Source organism: Ptiloglossa arizonensis, chromosome 9 (assembly GCF_051014685.1).
Source record: "Ptiloglossa arizonensis isolate GNS036 chromosome 9, iyPtiAriz1_principal, whole genome shotgun sequence".
In the NCBI taxonomy this organism is placed as follows: domain Eukaryota; kingdom Metazoa; phylum Arthropoda; class Insecta; order Hymenoptera; family Colletidae; genus Ptiloglossa; species Ptiloglossa arizonensis.
Window position 1 is genome coordinate 16450362 of NC_135056.1, and position 24820 is coordinate 16475181.

Genomic DNA, 24820 nt, shown 5'->3' on the forward strand with positions numbered 1-24820 from the left:
CCGACCCACTTGTGCAATTCTCCGGTCACGGAACGATAAAAGAGTCGAAATTCTCGAAAGAGCGATCGAGCGATCGAACGGGAGGCGAAAGAGATCTCTTTGGGAGAATTCGTTACGTGTCACTGGATGGTTATCATTGGATTCTATAGTAGCTTTGAGAACGTTGGGTAATTAGCAATATGATTGATTTTTATGTATCAATAGGTGTGTGTTGGTAGAACATTTGATAACTACCAATGTAAATAATATTTTGTATCGATAGGTGTGTCAGTAGAACATCGAATAATTATCAATATCTATATATATATAATATTTATGTATCAATAGATGTGTCAGTGGAACATCGGATAATTACCAATGTAATATAAATAAATAGATATAAGATGTGTATAATATGAATGAATACAAATAAATTGAAAAAGAATAAATTTTTTGAAATACTATATACTCGTCCTCGCGAAGAAAAGAACAACGTAGAACGAATAATCCGTGTAAATCGAGGGATAGGTGTATATTTGAAAGTTTTCCAACAAAATGAATCCAATTTGAATCGTATAACACCCTTGAAATATCTCAGGCAGGTATAATACAAATGAATACAAATAAATTAAAAAAGAATAAATTTTTTTAAATATACTCGTCCCTCGATCTTCACGGTATTCTTCCTCATGAACAAAAGAACGAATAGAACGAATAATTCGCGTAAATCAAGGGACAGGTGTTCACCTAAAATTTTTCAAACAAAATAGACTAATTTTGCATCGTACAACACTCTCGAAACATCTCAGGTGTATCTACCAAAGCCAAGATAATTTTCATTGCCAAATTCCCGACAAATACTCCTCGACAGAATGTATCAATAAAAGAATGTTCATCGAAAAGAAATTCTTTCAAAGTAAAACACACGCACAGTTACTACACAACGTGCAATTTCTACTCGCGAGCAATAATACAGTGCTCGTGCAACATAAATTTATTCCTCTGGAACAATATCCACGCGTATTCACCTTGAACGATGTCCACGTATATAGTAGTTGTACAATACAGAATTACCTTCATCGTCGATAAAAAGAATTTCTCATCATAGATGAGAAAAGAATTCGTTAAAAATGTTCCAAAAGTTTCGGGCCAGTTTCGAATCAGTTCTCTTCGATATGCACAAACGCGTGTCTCGTTACGCACGAAACGGTTAACTGGGAGTATCGGTGGCCATTGCTCGAGTACCTCGCGAAACGAAGAATTCCGCTTCTGTTCTCGTCGCGATCATTTGTATTCGTTGCCGATCGAAAGGAAGCGTAACGCCGGTTAATTACGAGCGGACACGGAGATCTCGCGGACGACGCAGCCGCGAGCGGATTACGCATTCGTCGAGCGTATTTCAAGGCGATTACGTTCGCCCGATGACGACGCTACGTTCTATGTACGCACGGTGCACCGCCGCACCAGTGTTATTCCCATAGCTATCGAAAGCTGTGGAACGCATCGTGGTTATCGAGCATCGCGAAACCGAGTCACGGAATAATGCCAAGGTTGCGTCCGGGGTGTGCCCGGAAAATTCACCGGCGAACCAAGTCACCGAGCGTACTACAACGAAGATTAGCAAATAATTGGCGAGCAACGCCCACGCGACCAGAAAAGCACACACCGAGACGATCAACTGTGGCCGAGATAGGGACCATAAACCATCGAGTCCCTCAACGGCTGCTGAATTTACATAAAAATTGCGCAACAATCGAGCGACAACCACGCGTAACGCCGAAAGAAGAAGGAACGAATGGTGGTTAACAACGCGGATAACGACGAGTGGTCTATGTATCGTTGAAACGATTAGGGTAGCGCGAAGTACGCGTATACGGTGGATTATCGAGAGGAGGTCATTTATCGGGGATAATGAATTTGAGTTTTTGTAAATATCAGCGGAGACGGAAAAAAAAGAAAATTTTCATGATTGTGACACGATTTTGTGTAATTGTTTTGTTTTATTTTCTGTGTAACGAGGGGTATTTGGTGGTTAGTTGTATCTCGAGGAGAAATGAGACAGTGTTACAAGGAGTGTATCAATGAAATAGGAGTCGGTTAGAAAGCGTGGAGTAATTAAGGATTAAGGATTTTTGTAGAAAGTGTGGAGTAATTAAGGATTAAGGATTTTTGTAGAAAGTGTGGAGTAATTAAGGGACTCGTGTTTAATAGAAATGGGGATCGAGTGTGACTGGTGAAATATTTATATTTTCTTCGTTACAAATTTTCAAACGATTTGCTCGGTTTCTAGTAATGGAAGATGTGAATGTTTATTTGATGTTTTTCTGGTGGAGAATCGGTAGGAAAATCGTGGAACAATTGAGCAAGACGATCTTCTGTATCGATCTTCAGAAGTACGGAACGTGTAACCATTGAGATATTTACAAACCATATGTTTAGCCTACATCTAGTCCAGTATTATAAATATCGCGATAAAATATTCATACGGCACCGATACGAGTTTCTACGAGAAAAAGGTACAAAGGTAGGGAACAACTAACCGCGGAACAAACAAGCGGTTCGGTTGAGTCAATTCACGGTCGATTTTTAAACATTTGTTGCTGTGCAATCATTACAAAACTGGTGAATAAACGTCCGAAATAAAAATACATAAAGTTTCACCCTTGCAACCGTTCGACCGTTCGAGTAAATTGCAGGGGCGTTTTGTTAGCAAGGCTCGAGCAAATATTAATAAACGATATTGGGCGCGAATACACGTTTGTTCTTTTCCTATTTTTTTTCTCTTTCTTTGTTTTTTTTTTCGATTATTCCAACCGGTGAAAGTTCAGCGAGCAAACATGGACGTCGATAACGATTCCACGTGCGATTACGAGCGAGAAATTGACCGCGAGAAGGATTACAAATCACGCGGTGGGAATAATATTTATAATTAGCGATAAATCAAACTACTTCGGTTCTGTGGTTATTTCGATGGTTAAGGATCTTGGAAATAAATATTCTCGGATCGTCGGAACATCCGGGTCGGTAACTTGTCTCGAGGACCGAAGAGTATTTCTCTTATTTATCTTAAGAAGATTTTTTATGTTTAAAATTCTGGAGAGTAAAGGGATCGCGGTCTCCGACGTTTCATCGAGAAAGTGGTTCGAGGAAGAATTACCTAACCAGCACCGCGCGTATAAATCAAACTTCTTAATTTTCTTTTTACCTTTGGTTGCTTCGAGAGTAAAAAATGTTGCAAATATTCGAGACGTTGCATTCGTAATTTACTCCACAGATCGTAGAATGTTTATTTTCAAAATTTCGAACGCTCGTAATTAAGAAGAGCAAAGAAATTAGGTTGGACACTCAGGTGAGAAACTTGTTCGATGAAAAATACTATTTTCATAACTGGAGATCAGATCGCAAACTTCTTCAATTTCTTACTTTTCCTTGGTTACTTCGGTAGTAAAAATGTCACAAATATTCAATGATCTTTGAGACATTACATTCGTAATTTACTCCAAAGATAGTAGAATATTTATTTTCAAAATTTCAAACGCTCGTAATAAAGAAGAGCAAAGAAATTACATTGGACACAATACTCGAGACATTACATTCGTAATTTACTCCAAAGATCGAAGAATATTTATTTTCAAAATTTCGAACGCTCGTAATTAAGAAGAGCAAAGAAATTACATTGGACACAATACTCGAGACATTACATTCGTAATTTACTCCGAAGATCGTAGAATATTTATTTACAAAATTTCAAAAGCTCGTAATTCAGAAGAGCGAAGTGATTACGTTAGATACTCAGGTGAGAAGTTCGTTCGATGAAAAATACTATGTCCACGAGTGGAGATCAGATCACAAACTTCTTCATTTTCTTACTTTTCCTTGGTTACTTCGGTAATAAAAAATGTCACAAATATTCTATGGTCTTTGAGACCATTCGTAATTTACTCCAAAGATAGTAGAATATTTATTTTCAAAATTTCGAACGCTCGTAACAAAGAAGAGCAAAGAGATTATTTTACACATAATACTCGAGACCTCGCATTCACAATTCACTCGAAAGATCGTAGAACGTTTATTTAGAAAATTTCAAAAGCTCGTAATTCACAGAAGCGAAGTGATTACGTTAGATACTCAGGTGAGAAGCTCGTTCGTTGAAAAATATTGTTTCCGCGAGCGTAGAAACGAGCTGGCCGGTAGCGCGCGCATCGAAGCAGATGGAAACGGTCCGCTTACGTTCCCGATGAGAAATCTGTTGCTCGGTGAAATGCCAGCAGCTGCGTGCACACGTGACGTTCGTGGGAATAGAACGAGCACGTATGATCGCGTTCCACGGATTTTCTGGAGACGGTGTTACCAGGAAGCCGAAATGTCAGGCCTCCGGGCGGAAAATTGTTCCGAGTTATCGATAACCGCGCGTGATTCCTGGATCGTTCACGGCCACGATGAACTTTCCGTCGAACGCTTAACGAGCTTCGTGCGACGCCAAATAAGGATTCCGCGGCTCGTACGGACGATCGAGAAAAGGCAAGCGAAAAAGTTGACGCATTGTGAACCACGTGTATTGAGGTAGCATTCACGTGGAAAGGTGTACAATCGAGAACCGAAGAGAATGGCCCCGAATGAACTTCCAATTTAACGAAGATACCCGAAGAGAGTTGAAAGGATTATTTACCGATCGATATTTAAAAAAACGATTTTTGAAACTCCTTGAAGATTCTTCTGATATATAATATTTCTCGAAAGATAACACTTTGAGAAATTTCTAAAATTGATATACACCGATTCGAGTGAAATTGATGGATAGGTAGATGTTTAGATAATAATAGTATCGAAATAAATGGTACAACGTGGAATGAAATAATCTTGTAAAATATGAACCGGTCGCGTCCTCTGTTCCGCAAAGTTCGTAACACCTATTGTTCAATTTACGGATCGTTTAATTTATATTCTTATTTGTTCCGCGGACTGAAATACCCAAGAGTGGAAAACGTCAACGTCAATGAGAGCTCGTTTAAGACGTCTTGATGAATTGTTCGCTCGCGTACGTCGTTCGGTAGCGCCGCGAGTTCGCTTGATTCTTTATCTTTCGTTAAAATTAAAATCGTTGGTCGTAACCATCGATAGACGTACACGTTCGAAATGAAACGTTAATCAACGCACCATTGACGTTCCGATTTTCTTATGAATATGCGCAATCGAAGTGTGTAACTTCGTGAAAATTAGCAAGCGTTGAACGAGTATCGAGTTTCTACGAAATCCATTCGCGAACAAATTATAAACTCCTGCAACGAGTTACGGAGCCTTTGATGACTATTTTCAAGCCACGAGGATTTCGAATCCGAGTCACCAATGGCGAGCTGGTACTCAACGAGGGAACAATAATCGCATCGTGTTCGTTTATCGGTTACTCTTCGCGTCCACGAGTGTGTACGCGTACGAATGTCTATTTTTCCATTCGATTTTTACACCGTGCGTATTACCATTCCGTTGACACAAGAATAAAAAAAAAAAGAAACGCAGACCTCACCGTCAATGGACATCTTCTCTCGGTTGAAATAGGTTGGATTAGCATAGATGCGAGCAGAGTGTACACGCGCTAGATACCCTCCTCCTTTGTTGCGAGTCAAACAAAATGAGTATTACAAACGGTTACGTAACACGCTGCACATGTGCAACGATACTTATGGACGCACATGCTCGAGCAGCCTCGGAGAACCGGAATAAGAATTTTTCTCTCGGTGTTGTTTCATCGATGCACGTTCCGAATCCACAAACCGAGACGAGGATACGCGTCGATTTAAAAAAAAAAAAAAAAGGAAAGAAAAGAAGAAAAAAAAAGAGAGAGAGAGACCATCCACCGCCCTATGCTCGATTCGAGTTTTGCAACGTAATGAAACACGTACGCCTATCGTTGAACAACATTCGAGCACCGAGACGTCCGTTATGTGTAATAAAATACTAGACCGCGTAAATTCTCTTTCGACGATTTAACGATCGAAACGTGCGTACGATGCTCGTTAAACGTTGCACGAAGAGCGTGCGGATAATTAGCTGGGAAATTTGCAAGGTATTTCATTGCGAGCGGAGATGAATAATGAAAAAGAAGAAAAGAAGAGGGTACACACGGAATGCGGAATAAATATGAATAACGTTTCAAACCTTTCTCTTTTTTTCAGTGTTGGAAATCTCGGGTTAGATATTCATTGATGTATACTTTTCGGTAGAGTAAAATGTAATCGACAATTATCTCGAATGTTGCGAATTTTCTCCGTGAATTCTTCGCGGGAGGTGTCTTTGAGAAATTCTCGATACATACCTGTACACGTCTGATAAGTATAATAGCTAATATAATTATCCGTGAGAATCGAATCTTTAAGTTACAAATCTTTGAGGAATTCTCGTATAAATAATGGCTAATATAACTGTCGATGAGAATTGAATATTTAAATTACAAATTTTTGAGGAATTCTCGTATAAATAATGGCTAATATAATTATCGATGAGAATTGAATCTTTAAAGTACAAATCTTTGAGGAATTCTCGTATAAATGATAGCTAATATAGCTATCTATGAGAATCGAATCTTTAAGTTACAAATTTTTGAGAAATTCTCCTATAAATAATAACTAATATAATTATCGATGAGAATTGAATCTTCCAGTTACAAATTTTTGAGAAATTCTCCTATAAATAATAGATAATATAACTATCTATAATAATCGAATCTTTAAGTTATAAATCTTTGAGAAATTCTCCTATAAATAATAGCTAATATAACTATCTATAAGAATCGAATCTTTAAGTTACAAATCTTTGAGAAATTCTCGTCTACATAATTATCTATAAGAATGGAATTTTTAAATTACAAATCTTTGAGAAATTCTCCTATAAATAATAGCTAATATAACTATCTACAAGAATCGAATCTTTAAGTTACAAATCTTTAAGAAATTCTCCTATAAATAATAGCTAATATAACTATCTCTAAGAATCGAATCTTTAAATTACAAATCTTTAGAAAATTCTCCATACATCCCCGTACACATCGGATAAACAACAACTAATACAACCATCCACAAGAATCTCCAACTCGCAAATCTTTCCCTCCAAATATTGCGCAACAATCTCTCGTTCTCCGCGCGAGGTACCTTTCCAAAAAAAAAACACAATTCCAGTTACTAGTATTCCCAGATACAAGTTCGCGTATCGCGCTGACAAAAGACCATAAAGTACACGGTTTACCGTACGCGGGACCATTTCGAGAATCGAATTCCCGTTTGGCGAATCTCGTCGGCGTGCAATTCGATTGTTGTCTAAATTACCCACCGAACGGTGCCCTCAAAAACTGGATGCCAGCCACGTGTTTACAAGCGGACAGCCAGTTGTTCGCGGCAACCTAATAATCCAATTCGGTTAGTCCGCGCGCTGCGAATAATGGGTGCCTCCGAGCAATGGAATTCCTATTATACAGGCTTCGACGCCCGTAAATACCTACGTGTGCGCGTACCGGTACCTACGTACCTACGTACGGAAACCTGGTTCGGATACAGACCTAACCCCCGCCACGGTTATGAAAACGAAGCACGATATCGCGAAAACGATCTCGGAAGAAAATGTACGCGCACGGAAGAAAACCGCGTGTCACGTAACCGCTCGTGCTCGTTGCTAACTCGTTTCGTACCCGCGTGAAAAGCGTCCGGTGGTGCCTAGGTATCCGGAGGAGGCGTTTGTTACTCGAGCGGGTTAATAACTCTCTTTTGTGCGAGTCTTGCCAACGACGTGTACACACCGCGGCCACACCGGGCTAATCCATGGATAATAGTTGCCCGATTACCGCTCTACCCGACGATTCGGATCTACGGGAGCGTTAATTACGAACGGACCGTAGGAATGCCGCGTGCTTCGGGCTACGGTGGAACGAGAGAAAAGAAAAAAAAAAATGTAGAAACCGTTGGTGTCGCGAAGCCAACAGGTATCCTTATATGTATCGCTAGAAAGACCGCGGATCTTGATCAATTGCACGATCCTATCGGGGTGCAAACCTCACCGGATGTATAGTATTTAAATCGGCGGTGTCTCTCTCGCGTTTTAAAGGGCACGTGTTGAAGATTTATTATCGAGTGGATCTTCGAAATGGACGAGATACGGTGAGAATTTTTTTGTTGTTTTTTTGGAGAGTTTGGAAAGGTTTGAGATTATTTTGGTGTGGAATATATTGTTCTCTGGATCGATTCTTAGGGTATTTATCGAGCAGGGAAGTGTAGGTACGAGGACTCGGGAGAGATTTATTTTAAGATTGTTTTGTGGTTGGAGTGATTTTTCGTGTATTTTTAAATTATATTAATGGAAATTATACCTGGATGGAATTGAAGTTTTTTGGCGGTTGTAATTTTGGATAATTGTTGTTTCGATAACGGCGAGGATTTTATATCGTGTAAACTAATGATCGTTTAATAGCGTCGCTATCGTAAACATTGTATTTTACGAGCGAGATTTTTTTTTTTTCACATCGCTCGGAAACTCGTATCAACGGTGGGGAATATTTCGGTGAAAGACAGAGGGATAATGGATGTTTTGGCAGAGTATCAGAAGGTCGGAGGAATATTTAGCGAGAGGAAAATTCTATTAAACGTTGGAATTGTATTCGGAGGGATGCGACAATTTTTACAAACACCTGTTGCGTCTATGAATTATCGTTACTTTAAAAAAAAGTCGATGACACGTGAAGAATTTCGGTCGGTGACGAATCGAATTTTAAAATACGCGTTGGAAAATATGAATAAACTTTCTATCGTAGAGATAGTTAAAGTTTCACCGGCAGTGAAATATTGTAAACGAATTTTCACGTTAAATTGTTGATGTTCGGGACGTGCATTTCGGTGAAAAAATCGTGCACTTTCGTTGTTATACACGGAAAGGATTAACGCGGGTAAATAGCAATCGCGTTTAATCTGTCGACTAAATGCGCGAACACGTTCGTTCGTCGGTTCGAGAGAACAAAATTTTATAATAACTGTTCGTCCAGTTATTACGATGCAATCACCTCGTTCGAATAAATTTGTTTAAACCAACATCGACGATTTCTTCGTTTCCCGGACGAGTGGAATTCGATTCGTAAACCGAAGGTCTCTGTACCGGCTTAACGCTATCAAAGTACAATAATTGCTTTGGAATTGTCAAAATGAGCAAAATTTTTTCGGAATATAGAAGGGAGAATTTTTACTTCTCGTGATCGTGATATATTTCGTTCCAATCGTTATTCGACGAATGATAAACAGTGTTCTTTATCTTCTACCGGTTATTAGTAAACTTTATCTAGATAATAATGTTCCTCGTCTTGTACTGGTTATTAGTGACTTTTATCCAGAAAAAAAAATGTTTCTCGTCTTCTACCGGTTATTAGTAACCTTTATCCAAATAAAAATGTTCCTTGCCTTCTACCAGTTATTAGTAACCTTTATCCAGAAAAAAAAGTTTCTCATTTTCCATCGATTATTAGTAACCTTTATCTAGATAAAAATGTTCCTCATCTTCCATAGATTATTAGTAACCTTTATCCAAATAAAAATGTTTCTTGCCTTCTACCATTTATTAGTAACCTTTATCCAAATAAAAATGTTCCTTGCCTTCTACCAGTTATTAGTAACCTTTATCCAGAAAAAAAATGTTCCTCATCTTCAATAGATTATTAGTAACCTTTATCCAGATAAAAATGTTCCTCGTCTTCTACCATTTATTAGTAACCTTTATCCAGAAAAAAAAATGTGTCTCATCTTCCATCGATTATTAGTAACCTTTATCCAGATAAAAATGTTCCTAGTCTTCCATCGATTATTAGTAACCTTTATCCAGATAAAAATGTTCCTCATCTTCCATCGATTATTAGTAACCTTCATCCAACAAAAAATGTTCCTAGTTTTCTACAGGCTATTAGTAACCTTTATCCAGATAAAACTGTTCCTCATCTTCCACCATTTATTAGTAACCTTTATCCAAATAAAAATGACCCTCCCCTTCTACCATTTATTAGTAACCTTTATCCAGATAAAAATATCCCTCGTCTTCCAACGGTGATTAGTAACTCTCGTCTAGATAAAAATTGTACCCATCGTTCATTGTCCTCAGCGAGCGAGTGGTTCGAGTTTGACCAGTTCCACGAGAACTTCTCCAACCCACGCCTCGCGTATTGATAATCGGGGGATCGCGAACGTTACGGGAGACTTCACGGTGCATCGTTCACCTAACCGAGTTATTTTCATTCGTATAATTGATTCGCGAGACGTTCGTTTCATACTACTCCCCCTCAATGAAAAAAAGTTGGCGAACGCAGCATCGTCGAGACGGTTGCAACAAAGGCAGCGTCGTCGTCGTGCCTTATCGTTCGATTTCCACGTAACCGAAGTCCACTTGTTTCCACGAGCACCAGTGTACGCGAACGTTCGCGCTCGCGCTCCGCGGAATGCAAGCGACGATCGAATCACTCGTAAACACGAAGGAATAGCGGAACGCGATATGCAAATCACGGGACTCGCGTGGGCGTAGGCTTGAGCAACGCGTAAAAAGTCGTCCCCCGTTCGCGATAAAATACACGCCTCAAAGCCATTCGGCGTCCTCGTTAATTATTATTTCAAACGTTGAACAAACATAGACTCGTTCAACCAACGATCGAACGCGACTCGAAAGATCCTCGTGTAGAAACGATCGGTCACAATCCTCGTGGATACCTTCGAGGAATCGATCGAACCCCTCGCGATTTAATTTGCAACTGCGTGTACCATAGTCAGGGCGCTGAATTTATCGCGAGCCTGAACGAACGTTCAATCTGCCCTCTGTCGATTGGCCGCGTGCCAACGGAACCGTGACGAGAAACTTTCAAAAATTAACTCCTTCGATTCAACGGAGAACACACGGCCTCTTCTTCGAGCGATTTTAGCAATCGTTTTATCCAAAAATCGAAGCTATCACGATGGAGATGTTTTATCTAATGTATGTTCTCTTATCGCGTCGTCAAGTTAAAAGCGCAAGCTGTGTACATTTATCGAGTATGGAGCACGCAGTTCAACGGGAGAACAATTTAGAAACGCATCGATCGTTAAGTAACCGAGACAGAAATTAATTTTCCTTTCGGTCGGTTCACAACCAAAGGCTCCAAATGCACGTAACGTAAGAACGCTTTAAAGCGGACCTATGCAAGCGCTTCCAAGCTCCAGAGAGTTTCTCGTAGCTCTTCGACTGCGTTGATACGAAATCGTTAATCAACGATACAAGTCCGATACGTTTATCGACCGTTGTTTTTCGTTTCTTTCACTCGCAGTGTATACCCGTCTTTTACGATCGATAGCACCGGGCCTGATTTAAGGCCGAATATAGTCGAATATCGAGCAACCGAACAGAATGCGATTAATTTTACCACGAGTGCTATTCGCTTTTGTCATCTTCGGGACCATTGTCCGTACCACTCGGGTTTATCGCGCTTTGGTTTTACAATACGATCGACGAGACTCGATTTTACACGAGGAATTAATTGCGCATAGAGGCGCGCTATTTCCACGTAATATCGTCGCGTCAAAGTCCATCGCTGTCGGGAAAACACGAGTTCCACGCATTCGGGACATTTATTGGCCAAAGACTGAGTGCATAGTTCAACGGAAAAACGCTCCGTTCGCGTCGAATATTAACACGTTGTATGCCACGATGGTCACCGATCACGGGCGCGTTAAATGTAAAAAGAAATTTACGTTTCCATAATGCGTTTACGAGAAATGAACTTCAGTATCGATCAAGTTTCCTGCAACGTAATTATCGTTGGCAGTGCTATTGAAATAACAAGTACGTTCTACGTCGAATATTTCTATTTTCCACGGTTTGGACCAGTTGTAAATTTCAGTCGGGAGAAATTGTGACCGAACTCCAAGGTTTCTTTGAATCGTGCACAGGGTATTCTAATAGCGATAAAACGAAATGAACTCTGATAGAAATAAACTGAAACAAACTCTAGCGTTGATAAAGTTTCAAATGACGCAATTATCGGTGGCGGTGCTATAAAATAACAAGTATGTTTATACGTTGAGTATTTGTACTTTCCACGATACAGTTTGGACAAATTGTGATCGAATTTATGACGTTTCTTCGAATAGTGCACAAAGAATGTGCTCTATTGTATTGTATTGTTTGTATTGTAAAGAATTCTAAGATAAATAAACTGAAATAAACTCTGGTAGTAATAAAGTTTCAAATGATGCAATTATCGTTGGCAATGTTGTAAAATAACAAGTATATTATACGTCGAATATTTCTAATTTTTACACTACAGTTTGGACAAATTGTGATCGAACTTATAACGTTTTTTCGAATAGTGCACAAAGAATGTGCCCTATTGTATTGTATTGTTTGTATTGTAAAGAATTCTAAGATAAATAAACTGAAATAAACTCTGGTAGTAATAAAGTTTCAAATGATGCAATTATCGTTGGCAATGCTGTAAAATAACAAATATATTATACTTTGAGTATTTCTACTTTTTACGCTACAGTTTGGACAAATTGTGACCGAACTTATAACGTTTCTTCGAATAGTGCACAAAGAATTCTAATACAAATAAACTGAAATATACTCTAGTATTAATAAAGTTTCAAACGACACAATTATCCTTGGCAATGCTATAAAACAACAAGTATATTATACATCGAACATTTCTACGTTACAATTTGGACAAATCGTGACCGAACTTACAACGTTTCTTCAAATACTGCACAAAGAATTCTAATACAAATAAACTGAAATAAACTCTAGTAGTAATAAAGTTTCAAATGACACAATTATCCTTGGCAATGCTATAAAACAACAAGTATATTATACTTCGAATATTTCTACTTTGTACACTACATTTTGGACAAATAGTGACCGAACTTATAACGTTTCTTCGAATAGTGTACAAAGAACTCTAATAAAAATAAACTGACCTAAACTCTAGCATTAATAAAGTTTCAAGCAACAATTACCGTCCTCGGTGATGCCACAACGTAACAAATACCCAAGAAAGATTGGAACGTTTTGAATTTCTCGCGCCAGAAATCTGAAGGGCTTCCCCGAACAAAGAAATTCGCTCCAAGTGCAAATTAATTCATCGACTAATTCCATTTGCGTTTGTCATCTTGGAGATACCGTTGTCCGTAACGTCTACCACTTACGATCGATAACCGTGAGCTTGCTTTAAGGACTAATTGCGTCGAATATCGAGCAACCGAGCAGAATGCAATTAATCTTACCACGAGTGGCATTCGTGTCTCTCATCTTCGGGACGATCGTTCCATACCGCTCGTGTTCCTCGTGTTTCGGTTCGGTGACGCGGTCCACGGGACACGATTTTACACGAGAAGGAGGATCGATCGCGCGATGGAGACGCGTACGTTCCACGTAATAACGGTACGCGCGTCAAAGTACTTTTATCGAGGATTCGAGACCCTCCCCACTCCAACCCCTGGAAAACCACCAGATTATCGACGTCTCGTACCGCGAATCGAAGCTTCGGACCAGAGTGTACGCGAAATAATTATCCACGATAACCTATATACGTTGTCGCGATTTATAAGCGTACGTCGCGCTAATGAACGCCCCCTCGTCGCGCAACAATCGACCAGCAACCAACCAACGAACGAACGAATAACGAGCCACGTCCGATAACTGTCGGCAATTAAATCGATCACACGGCCGATCGGTCCCCTTTTCGACACGATTCGATGTCAAATTCGTCGCCGGTAGCCCCCGATCGACCTCGAATAAAATTTCCATCGACGCGTCGCGCGGCACGGTTACCTCCAGGTGTGACCCACGCTCTTTTTTTTTTTTCTTTCTTTTTTTTTTTCCGCCATTGTCCTTCGACGAACATTTGCATCGATCCAATGACGACGCCGAAGTAGAAAGTCACCTACGCCTAGCGATACGAACCGACCGAACTGAATTTCCAATTCCACCGTGCGAGCACGTGGCGCCTGATCGACCACAATTAACGCGCGACAATGCCCCGGATAACACAATGGGCCGCACGGTATTGTGACCGGCGATCTTCCACCATTTACAATGCAAAGAAGCGCCCTGGCGCGAGGAACCATCGTCACGGATGGTGACTCCACGTTTTTTCGTAACGCCAACACCTCCATCGATCGATCGATCATGGGGAATAGATCAACATCGTAAACAGAGGTGCATCCACGTTGCACAGTTGCAGGTTGATTGTTGGTGAGTTCCTTGGATGTTGTTTGATTCGTTGCTTCGAAAATGTATCGAGATGTTTCGCGTTAGAAGTAATTGTAGACGTTGACGATTTTGGAGTTTTGGTTGATTTGTAGGGTGAAGACAAAAGCAAGAAGAGTTTCGTTGCTGATTTTTGGGACTTGAAGAATTTCTTTTAAGAGTCTTCGTGGATTGAATCTTTATTTGGTTTTTGAAAGTTTCATTGTATTGTAGAACGAAAGCTTCATTGTTAGGAGAGGATGTGGTCTTGTTTGAGTTCTGGAGATGGTAGAATAGTTGTAAGTTATTGGGAGAGTTTTGGAAATACGAAAGGAAATGTTTACTTGGAAGGTTGCGCGGACAGTTGTTTGAGAAACGCTGATTTGGAATTTACATTTTTACCAGCGGAGCGATTTTCAGAAGGTCTGCACCGAAGTGACCGTCATGCGGGTAAATTGGCGAAGGAACACCGGCCGGACGGTGACGGGCCAGTTTCGTTTCGATCGTGAACAAGCAAAGCGGGAATATAAAGAGAAAAAAATGAAGATATCGTGAATGGTGTCCCGCTGAGTTTGGTTCTTATCGTGTATTGATTTCTATTAAATCCCCCCGATTGATTTAAAATTCTTCCGTACACGAAGGTAGTGCGCACAGCAGACAAGAGAAACGGTGATAAAAGAAAAGCTGAGACATCGTAGATAACCGTCGACTTTCCTCTCGAGTTCCACGATCTCCATACAAGTACCATTTCTGGTGAAGAAGCGGGATGCGAATAAATTCTCGAAGAGTCAGTGTCCCCACGAGAGAAAGAAGACTAAGAAGTGTCTTTAAAAAATGGTCCCTCGATTGTATTTACCCTATCCAAAGAGTATCAATTTTTCCAAGATCGATGTTACGATCAATTTCGAAGAGAAACATTAATCGACGTTAACCATTGATTTTTCTCTCGAGTTCCACGATTTCTATACAAGTACCATTTCTGGTGAAAAAGCGGGATGCGAATAAATTCTCGAAGAGTCAGTGTCCCCACGAGAGAAAAAAGACTAAGAAGTATCTTTAAAAAATGGTCCCTCGATTGTATTTACCCTATCCAAAGAGAATAAATTTGTCCAAGATCGATGTTACGATCAATTTCGAAGAGAAACATTAATCGACGTTAACCATTGATTTTTCTCTCGAGTTCCACGATTTCTATACAAGTACCATTTCTGGTGAAAAAGCGGGATGCGAATAAATTCTCGAAGAGTCAATGTCCCCACGAGAGAAGGAAGACCAAGATCTTAAAAAAATGGTCCCTAAATCGTACCGAATTCATCCTATCCAAAGAGTATCAATTTTTCCAAGATCGATGTTACGATCAATTTCGAAGAGAAACATTAATCGACATTAACCATTGATTTTTCTCTCGAGTTCCACGATTTCTATACAAGTACCATTTCTGGTGAAGAAGCGGGATGCGAATAAATTCTCGAAGAGTCAATGTCCCCACGAGAGAAGGAAGACCAAGATCTTAAAAAAATGGTCCCTCGATCGTACCAAATTCATCCTATCCAAAGAGTATCAATTTTTCCAAGATCGATGTTACGATCAGTTTCGAAGAGAAACATTAATCGACGTTAACCATTGATTTTTCTCTCGAGTTCCACGATCTGTATACAAGTACCATTTCTGGTGAAAAAGCGGGATGCGAATAAATTCTCGAGGAGTCAATGTCCCCGCGAGAGAAACACCCGCAAAAGAAGACTAAGAAGCGTCTTTAAAAAATGGTCCCTCCATTCTACCGAACTCACTCTGTCCAAAGAGTATCGATTTTTCCAAGATCGATGTTACGATCAATTTCGAAGAGAAACATTAATCGACGTTAACCATCGACTTTCCTCTCGAGTTTCACGATCTTTTTCCAAGATCGATGTTACGATGAATTTCGAAGCATGGATCCAACAGTATAGACACACGGTGAATATCGTTCCGTAGATTGTCCTATTATCCGAGTTTAAATTCCAGTAAAATTCTCGCGTAGATAGAAACGACATCGGTGAATCTCGAAACAGTCACAATTCTCAAAGATCAATTCTCAGCGATGACGCGAGCAACAGGAACGCGAATGGAAAACAAAAAAAAAAGTAAGAAAAAAGAAAAAGAAAAAACCCCGCGAAACATCGCGAACAATGGTAATGGTCGTAGGTTGAGTTGGTATCGATCTAGAATTTCCATTTCCACGGTAGTACCGGTTTTCGGTGGGACAATGTCACGAACTATCTCACAGTGGGACGGCTCGCGACCGGTTTTCGCGCGCGCGGATCGAAGAAGGGAACGCGAACCGAACGCAAACCGAACGGTGCGCAATCCACGAAGAAGGAAAACGACTCACCGGCTGGTCGATCCTCGGCATCCTTGGCCGGTGTCCCCGTCGTCATCCTGGATCGTCGATCGGCCGGGCGCGTACGCGCCGAGCCAGAGCGTAACGAGCGGGAAAAATCGATCCTTTCGCGCACGATCGCCGCGTGATCGGGACAAATTCACACGCTGGTCCCCGCGCAGACTCGAAGAGGTGACTGGGAGATTCTGAGGACCGACGGTTCTGGTTCACGACTGGTTCTTCTCCTTCTCCTTCGGCCTCTGGCCCCTTCCATGCTGCCTGCGGCACCGTGGAAAAAGAGACGGATGTAGTTTACGAGCACCGAGCCGACGGAGAGACCACGAGAGACAGAGAGACAGACAGAGAGAGAGAGAGATAGAACGTTAAAGAGAGAGAGAGAGAGAACACTCGCGTGCGCGAGAGCACACCGTTCGAAATAGAAGAAGAGGAGAGCACTCGTGGATGCTGGAGAGATCCAGCAACGCCTGGGTACGACAGGTTGCTGCTCCTCGCGAAGACGACCGCTCGAGGGGACGACCGGCGTTAAACCCACCGTGGGGCCCCACCGGGTGAAAAGAAGTCGATCGGGTAAGGGTCAGGGACGCATTCGCGAGTTTAGGCCTCGCTGGATACCCGAACGTCGTTTCTTACGGCAGTTCTAACCGGTGAGAACCACGCCAGAAAAGAGGGATGAAGCGAACTGCGGACGATGGTTTCGCGACGGTGAGATTACGCTTCGCGGGAGATTCTAGTCAGAGACGCAATCTTCGAACCGTGAACGATCGATGTATCGTTCGACGAAGGAGAATTGTTTTGATATGATTTTGAAACTTGTTCGTCGTACTTGCGAACGATATCGACTTTGAAGGGAAATTTGGGAATTTGTCTAGTATGGATGATACATTATTATGGAATGTATTCACTTTGGATATATTTGCACGATGTTACTATGAAATAGTATTTAGATATCTATGAAATAGTATTTGAGTATCTATGAAATTGTATTTGGATATCTATGAAATAGTATTTCAATATCTATGAAATAGTATTTCAATATCTATGAAATAGTATTTCAATATCTATGAAATAGTATTTCAATATCTATGAAATAGTATTTCAATATCTATGAAATAGTATTTGGATATCTATGAAATAGTATTTGGATATCTATGAAATAGTATTTGAAATCGATCTATCGTTCGACGAATAAAAATTGTTTCAAACGATTTTGAAATTTGTTCGTCGTACTCGTGAACAATATCGACTTTGAAAGGAAACGATTAGGGAATTTGTTCGGTATGGATGATACTACTATGGAATGTATTCATTTTGGATATATTCACACGATATTACTATGAAATAGTATTTGGATATATTCACGATATATTCACTTTGGAAAGAATCTGATAATTGTTACGAACGATGTAATTCCTTCTGGGAGAAATATTCGGTTGTTCGGAAAGTCATTTCATTCTTTTTCTTTTGGTGAAAATGAAACACGATTCTTTCAGAGTCTACAAACATTTTATCAAACATATATTCTCCATTTTGGAGGCTGACTTTCCCAACGACCCAATAATTTAGTAATTCGTGACTTGAGGTAATTTACATTCATTACGGAATCTTTACAACTATTTCTATATTATTGATCTCGTTTGTTATATAATACTTTCAAGGGTTCCTCGCACGCGTAGATTGCGCAAATCATCCCAAAGACGAGTGGAAAATTTAATCGCAAAGAACGCAACCTCTGTGAATTCCAAAGTAAAATATTCCTCGTTTCATTCGTAAGAAGATCGTTATCTCTCTCTCTCTCTCTCTCTCTGCCCAGATCGTCTCGAGGAAAGCGAGTTCGCCGATTCGTGTCAATATTAACCGTATCGAGATAAGACGAGCCAATGGCACCCAGTGGTCGCGTAGAAGCTAACTCTTTCGAGCAGAAGAAGACCAAAGTTTAAACAATGTCTCGGTACGATCGACACACGCCCAGTGCGCGTTTCGTCTCGCGATTTACGTAACTCCGTTTATGAACGAGATACGAGATCACCGTCGACTAATTGCCGGCGTGCTTTCACGCCCGATCGTTTTACGAGGATCGCGTTTCGTCGTTCGAGTTTCTCGTACGAGGAGCGTGCATTCGGGAAGCGATAAAAAACGACGAAATTCCGGGGGGGGAACACGTTTCGAATACTCTCCGCGGGGAGAGTGATTCAACCGTGCCCATTTCCGTGACAAATACGTCCCGATTCACGTTCCTTTGAACCCGGTGCCGAGGCAGGAAGAACGTGACGCGGTAGGAACGAATCGCGTCACGGGCACGCCACGAATGAAAACCGAGACGTTCCGTTCGCAAATCTTCGGCCCTGAATAGGGGACCGCTCGGTGGAGGGAGCGGCGGAGTGGGGGGTCAAGCGGAGGGGGGAGGAGCCCGCCATCTGGCCCCGTTTAAACGCGGATTACCGCGCGAGGGTCCCGTGGGTAGCTTTCGTGCTAGCTCTCGACCCAGGTAAAAGATTCCGAACGATAGACTCGTGCCCTCGAATAGAAACGGTCCACGAATACGCGGAACCGAAGCCACGGTTTACGATTCGTCTTGTAACGCGCGTTTCGACGAAAACGCTACACCACGAACGCTTTCGTACCTCCACCTCTCTCGCCCCCTCTTCTTTCACCTTGTTGTTATTAAACTCGACGAGGGACCGCCGGGTACATTATGCGCGAGTAACTTAATCCCCGACCGGTACGGTGAGGTCGAAACGACCCGAGTCGTTCCAACTGGTTGCCGGGAGCTGCTCTACCTGAGACTTCGCGCAGAAATCCTCCGGCTGTTGAACCCCTCGCGCGAACTTAAGCACGAAAACGCGGCAATCGGCGATAAATAACCGGGCGATTTACGAGCGTTCACGGACCGACCGGTGGCCGTAACGCACCGTCCTGGACAAAGAGTATTTTCCAGCTAGCGTGGAAACGATTCGTGGCGATTCGGCGATGGTGGGATCGCTTCGAGAGTAGAGGGCGCTGGAAGCGGGTATTCGCGAGAATTGTAGGCTATAGTATTTTTTAGAAGCGATAATGCTTCGAATAACGGAACTGTAATTTTTGTATCGGGTTGTTCGAAAAGTCGTTTCGTTCTTTTTTCAGTGAAAATAAAACACGATTTTTTTACAAGGTGTAAATGATTTATTAAATTATATACTCTACATTTTGGAGAACGAAATTACTTTCCGAACAACTCGATACTATCAAGGGTGAATATGACCATTAACTTTTTTGCGTTGCAGTTACTGTATCGTGAATTTACTTTCTTAGCAAAACGTTCGAGGGTATTGTTTAAATCCTCCTTTTCTGTTTTTGTTAAGATAAGATACTGATCTGCGAATAATAACAACGCACGTTGCTTCGCGCATCATTTGCACGTTTAATGAGAGAGTGACCGGCAAATTTTTTTCCTACGCGTAGCTACAGGGAAAATTATGTATTTGCCAGGTAGTTCGACCCGTTCCGTGTGACGCGTTACACAAAAGCGTAGAAGAATTTCTGCGAAGAAACGAGATTTTTGGCGATTAGCGTCGCGTATAGACCGAGCGTCACCAAGCGTTGTTTTCGCGTACGCGTCAGAGAAGCGTTTATTAACGAGTGACCGAGGCGTGTCGAGGATACAAAAACACCGTTGTTGTCCAATCGAGGGACCGTGCACCCGTGTTACGAGGCAATTTTCGACGACAACGGTGATCGGACCTATTAACGTAAAAGCGTTATGGTATTACCAACAACGAGAGTTCGTGATCTTCGGTTCACCGATCGAGATTTTCAGCACCGATATTGCCAACACTATTCGCAAATAATTATCGTCTCGTCGTTAAATTGAATAGTTATTGAATTGTATCGATCCCGTTTCTGTCACACTGCATTCTGTTGCACGTGGATACATTTTTCGAACGAGAATATCTATGGTGTACAGAGTGACGAAAACTGGTATGGAACGAGTAAATGAGAAAAGATAAATTAATATTCTTTAATCTTTCCTGGAATAAACTCACCTCTTCTGGGCCCACGTATGACCGAACAAGAAGGAAATTAATATTTTCCAATCTTTTCTAGAACAATCTCAATGCTTCGGGTTTTCTGTGTAACTGAAACAACACAAATTAACATTTTCCAATCTTGACTAGAAAAATTTCACCTCTTCTGGTCCCACATATGACTGAGAAAAAGTAAATTAACATTCTTCAATTTTTTCCAGAGCAAACTTATCGCTTCTGATCCTCTGCATAATTAAGAGAAAACAAATTAACATTCTTCAATCTTTCCCAGAACAATCTTACCGCTTCAGGTCCTCTCCATAACTAAGAAAGAAACAAATTAACATTTATCAATCTTTCCCAGAATAATCTTACCTCTTCTGGTCTCACGTATAACTAAAAAAGAAACAAATTAACATTTTCCAATCTTTTCCAGAACAATCTCACGTCTTTTGGTCTCACATATAACCAAAAAAGAAGCAAATTAACATTTTCCAATCTTTTCTAGAACAATCTCACCGCTTCAAGTCCTCCACAACTAAAAAAGAATCAAATTAATATTTATCAATGTTTCTCAGAACAATCTCACCGCTTCTGATCCTCTGCATAACTAAGAAAACACAAATTAACATTCTTCAATCTTTCCTAGAACAATCTCACCGCTTCAAGTCCTGCATAACTAAGAAAGAAACAAATTAACATTTATCAATCTTTCCCAGAACAATCTCACCTCTTCTGGTCTCACATATAACCAAAAAAGAAACAAATTAACATTTTCCAATTTTTCCAGAACAATCTCACCGCTTCAGGTCCTCCATAACTAAAAGAGAACCAAATTAACATTTATCAATGTTTCTCAGAACAATCTCACCGTTTCAGGTCTATCTCCACAACTAAGAAAGAAACAAATTCACATTGATCAATCTTTCCCAGAACAATCTCACCCCTTCTGGTCTCACATATAACCAAAAAAGAACCAAATTAATATTTTCCAATCTTTCCCAGAACAATCTCACTGCTTCAAATCCTCTGTATAACTAAAAAAACACAAATTAACATTCTTCAATTTTTCCTAGAAAAATTTCACCTCGTTTGGTCCCACGTATGACTGAGAAAAACTAAATTAACATTCTTCAATCTTTCCAAGAACAATCTCACCGTTTCAAATCTTCTCCAAAACTAAGAAAGAAACAAATTCACATTGATCAATCACTCCCAGAACAATCTCACCCCTTCAGGTCTCACATACACCAAAAAAAGAACCAAAGAACATTTGTCAATCTCTCCACCGAAACAATCTCACCAGTCCCCCGCTCCGTGGAACCCCCCGGTGGACGCGGTCCCCGTAAATTCGCGTCACGTTGCAAGGCAATGGCGGTGGTCGTCCGTGACGCTCGGCATCGGAATCGGATGTAACCGATGATCGCGGCGGCATCTTTACGACGATTTGTTCCAGCTAAGTTTGTTCAGCGCGAAAGTCAACAAGACGGTTGGTCGTTCGGTCGTTGCGCGATTCGCGCGATGGCAATGACCCGGACGGACGGTTCGTCGCGAGGATCCGGCGAACTCTCGATTGGGTCCAGCTGGTGCACTCACTGCGGTCAACAAATAGATTTCGCGGGGTTCCACCGCGCGTCTTTCCCGTGGGGCTACGTTACGCGTACGATGAGTCAAGCCTCCGTCACTTGAACCCACGGATACACCGGTCGCTCTTCTATTTTAATAATAATTGCACCGCACCTCTAATTTTACCTCGTCGCCCGCGCAACCTATACCCCTCCGCGTCACGTACACCGTCCCTCCTCTCGTTCGTTTCGTTCGTTAAACGCGAGCTTTGTTACCGTGCACGAATCAACGGGGAGAGAAACGGCGAACACGCGAGAATAGAAGCGAGATGAATTAACCGCGGTGCTCGATTTCATTTGTACACCCCCTCCCCCTCTCCACCAGTGTTAGTTCGCCGCGAGTCGCGGCGAATTAAACGCCACGTTGCATCCTTACCTGGTCTCCAGCCGTGTCGTCCGACAAGGACGCGAACAAATCGGCTAACCTGGCCTCTTTTTTTCCCTCGTTTTCCTTTCCAGCCGCTGCCCCTGGAACGCTCGTTGCTTTTAATCGCGCGTGTGCACGCGGAGACGCCACTTCCGGGGATGTATCCGGGAACCTCGCTCGAGGATCGAGAACAAAGACCGTGGATTAATTCCTGGCTACAAGTAGAACACGTACGGTTGCTTTATTTATGAAAAATGCGCCACCATGGTTTCTATATTATATCGCGCTGGAATCTTCCAACCGTTGTTTCGAATCCCTCTCGGTTAGAATGCGAGAAATTTGATCGTACCTGAAAAAAAATAGTCGCGCATCGACGGAGAGAAGAGGGTGGGTATTATTTTAATAATTATGTGTATTTATGTACGGTAGGAATATTCGAGGTAAATAATTTTAATAAATTCGAGGCTCGATCGATCCATTCCGAAGCATCAATTTTAGAGGTAATTAAAATTTACCAGAAACATTTTGGCCGGTATTTCGAGCCCGATTACACAACCGGGAACGCGATCGGGGTTGAAAAGCAGCCGCATCGATATTTCTATGAAATTTTAATACTCGATTGTGAAACCGATCGATTTAAACGGGCCAATTGAGTTCCTTGACTAGTCGACTGAAATTAATTATCGAGCATTCGGAAGTATCGAACGTGAAAAATTGACGAATCGAACGTGCCCGATATTTGCAAGATATAACTTTCAACGAAGAACCGAATATCGACGAAACAACGAAACGTTTCGTCGTTTAAAATCGTGCCTACCTTCGCTCCAAATATTTCGTATCGTTTTTTCTCCAAAAATTGTCGCCGGTGACATCGTTGGATTAAAATATCCTCGAAATGATCGTTACTCGTCAGCATGGATGAAACGAACTCTTCCACGTAGACGAGACACGCACGATCATCTTCGTACGCGTTTCGCTAAAAATAAAAACACGGATGTGAATAAGATTTCGAAAACATAGTAATTCTAGACGTTTACCAGAAGAACCGGAGTCAATTGAAGCGCGACACTGCGCGTGACCGAGTGTTTAAACAATCCACTCCCATTCGGTGTGTTTCGAATACAGTGCACGCAACGATCGACTCTGTACTTATTGGCAATTCGAAGACGGACAAGTTTTAATCTTCACGATCGTGGCGATCCACTTGGATGTTTTTCTTGCGTACGAAGATCCACAGAGATCTCGTCGTGGATAAGGATCGTCTCGATCGGGAATCGATCGTGTACACGCTTGTTTCCCGTGCTCCTCTCTAGCCGATAGTCGATGGAAAACATCTGGAATTCCCAGTGGGTGGACCAGTTCTCCGTCCCCGAAGATACGACCGTGCTTGTCCTTTCACGTTACGCGCGAAACTCGCTCGTTCGCCGTAGATCCGCGTCTCGTGTTCGCAGCACAGCGATATCGAGTCGCTGGACGTGTCCAACGTGTACGTATAACGAACAAAAGATTATTTACACGGACTTCGAAAGCGTACGAGTGTCCCGATCCGAAGGAAAAAAATACTCGATGGGCAAACAATTTACTTCGTGGCCATTTTTCATTTTGGCGATTCGAGTTTCGATATTTTTCGTAGACAGTCAATGTGTGGAGTTACTGAACAAAAAATTATTTACTTCGAAAGCGTACAAGTGTCCCAAACAGAGTAAAAAAAATACTCGATGGGTAAAAAATTAACTTTGTCACTATTTTTTATTTTGGCAACTTGAGTTTCGATCCTTCTCATAGATATTCAATGTGTTGAGTTACTGAACAAAAAATTATTTACTTCGAAAGCTTACAAATGTCCCAAACAGAGTAAAAAAGTTCTCGATAGGTAAAAAATTAACTTTGTCACTATTTTTTATTTTGGCAACTTGAATTTCGATCCTTCTCGTAGATATTCAATGTGTTGAGTTACTGAACAAAAAATTATTTACTTCGAAAGCTTACAAATGTCCCAAACAGAGTAAAATATATACTCGATAGGCAAAAAATTAACTTCGTCACTATTTTTGATTTTGGCAACTTGAGTTTCAATCCTTCTCATAGACATTCAATGTGTGGAGTTACTGAACAAAAGATTATTTACACGAACAAAATTATTTACTTCGAAAGCGTTCAAATGTCCCAAACAGAGTAAAAAAAAATACTCGATGGGTAAAAAATTAACTTCGTCACTATTTTTCATTTTGGCGATTTG

The 24820-nt window shown here is 41.2% G+C and overlaps 1 protein-coding gene and 2 long non-coding RNA genes across 4 annotated transcripts in view; all 3 read right to left on the reverse strand.

Annotated features, from left to right (window-relative positions):
- Kank (KN motif and ankyrin repeat domain-containing protein 2 kank) overlaps window positions 1-16737 on the reverse strand; it is an 83124-nt gene extending 66387 nt beyond the window's left edge. Inside the window, exon 1 of the mRNA XM_076320886.1 lies at window positions 16580-16737. The gene's annotated coding sequence lies outside the window, so the exon portion shown is untranslated. The remainder of the gene's footprint in view (window positions 1-16579) is intronic.
- LOC143151583 (uncharacterized) lies at window positions 817-10920 on the reverse strand. The gene is made up of 2 exons (XR_012993378.1): window positions 10082-10920; window positions 817-1584 (listed from the first exon to the last, which is right to left on the reverse strand). It is a non-coding gene; the product is annotated as an uncharacterized LOC143151583 (long non-coding RNA).
- A 64-nt stretch (window positions 16738-16801) lies between the features above and the next one.
- LOC143151584 (uncharacterized) lies at window positions 16802-23827 on the reverse strand. 2 transcript variants are annotated; one of them, XR_012993379.1, is made up of 5 exons: window positions 23619-23827; window positions 23399-23557; window positions 22591-22796; window positions 20608-20700; window positions 16802-16846 (listed from the first exon to the last, which is right to left on the reverse strand). It is a non-coding gene; the product is annotated as an uncharacterized LOC143151584 (long non-coding RNA). The 2 variants fall into 2 exon arrangements; XR_012993380.1 differs by lacking the exons at window positions 16802-16846; window positions 20608-20700; window positions 22591-22796 and adding an exon at window positions 22841-22930.
- Between the last annotated feature and the right edge of the window lie 993 nt (window positions 23828-24820).